Below are 1,979 nucleotides of genomic sequence, written 5' to 3'. Positions count from 1 at the left end.
TATATTTAACTGTATATGATTTAACAGTTCATTCCTTGTTATATATCTAATTATCTTTATAAGTAAATATATTAAATTATCAACAATTTGGTTTTATCTCTCTAGAGAACCCTGTCTAACACAGATGTTAACAAAAAGAACAATGCTCAGGAAGGCAGGATGATTTTAAGAAGACTTCAGTAGATGTTTTCGGGTTAAGGAGAAAAAATAGTTTAATATCTTTCCAGATAACTGAGTATACTATTTGCTACAACACCCACACTTGATGACTGGTGGTTTCTTCAATAATTTCCTAATTTCTGCATCATCGAATCTTACATTATGTCATGGCCATGAACCCTGACAATGTTTCTTTTAAATGCCAGGCATAAATTGAGAAAATGTCTGCCAAATGATTACATTTAAATAGCCATCACCTGTTAGTCATTCTTTCAACAAATATGGTCTGGGGAAAAGTTGGTAGGCAAACCCACAGCTCAATCCCACAAGTGCTTTTCTGCAATGAAACCATCATATTTGGGTCTGCAGCAAAGCACATTAAACATCCCTCCCATTGTGGCACATAGGTTACTGCAAAGATGTGTAATCTAGGATCAAGATTCAAGAAAATTAATAAATTTTACCTCTTTGACTATGGTCTTAAGATTCTAAGTTTACCTTCAAGCCTTTAAGACCCCAAACTTCAAATTGCAATCTAGAAGGGTGCTCTGGGCAAAATACTGATCGAAGCAAGAAGCATCAAAAGATGAAAGGAAGATACACAGTCATTGTACCAAAAACGTTTGGTTGATGTGCTATCATTTTAGGAGGTAGCAGATGCTCAGGAACTAATGGGTTGAAGGACAACTATGCTGAAGGCATTCTGAACAGCAAGGCTCCCGGGACTCACTTGATGCCAACTGAGGCGTTTCAAACAGTGGAGTCAGAGTGGAAGCACTTAGTAGTCTGTGCCACAAAATTTGAAAGACAGCTACGTGGTCAACTGACTGGAAGAGACCCATATTTATGTCCATTCCAAAGAAAGGTTGGAAATCACCAAACATTATCATTAATATCATAATATGATCATTAATATTATACAAGTAAGATTTTGCTGAAGGTAATTAAAAAATGGTAGTAGCAGCCCATCAACAGGAAACTCAGAAATGCAGAAGACAACGTGGATTGAAGGTTACCATTTTTGATATCTGCATGGGAAAGCAGAAAATAATAGAAAGATGTTTACCCATGTTTCAAGCAAGGTTATTTTATTGTGTGGATCATAAACAATTATAGATAACATTGCGAAGAATGGGAACTCCAGGATACTTAATTATGTGGAGCCTGTACATGGTTGTTTGAACAGAACAGGGGCATACTGCCATGTTTTAAAATCAGGAGAGATGTGTGTCAGGGTTGAAACCTTTCATCATATTTATTCAATGGGTATGCTGAGCAAATGACCCAAGAAGCTGGGTTATCAGAACTCAAGGTAAACAACGACAACAAAAATCCTCACAAGTGGACCAGCCGGCAGCATCACAATAAATAGAGAAAACATTGAAGCTATCAAGGAAAAAAAAAAAAGACCCCAGATGCTATATCTTTTGATAGACAGGCACCATCAGCTTTCTTCACCACATTTGCTTATGCACCCACTTTGTCTTCAGCAAGCGTGTCAGAAAGGTGAGCATCATGCCATGCCAGTTTAATAGAACAAAGTGTTCTTGCATTGAGGGAGTACTTGAGTGGAGGCCCAATGTCCATCTGTGACCTTAATACTAAACCTATAAATATATGCACATAGATATATTTCTCCATTATCATATATATTTACATATGTACATGCCTGTAATTAGACCTCTATAAATGCCCTTTACCTCTTTGTTCTTTCCTCTATTTCCTTTTACTTTCCTCTGGTCCCACTAACATGCTCAGCCTTCATTTGGGTTCCAATAATTCCTCTCAGTTACATTGCCCTTGATCAAGCCCTACCAGGC

The sequence above is a fragment of the Echinops telfairi genome, unplaced genomic scaffold, assembly GCF_000313985.2.
Source record: "Echinops telfairi isolate 266 unplaced genomic scaffold, ASM31398v2 ScPeMD7_1;HRSCAF=3_0, whole genome shotgun sequence".
In the NCBI taxonomy this organism is placed as follows: domain Eukaryota; kingdom Metazoa; phylum Chordata; class Mammalia; order Afrosoricida; family Tenrecidae; genus Echinops; species Echinops telfairi.
This window is presented reverse-complemented; position numbering follows the sequence as displayed.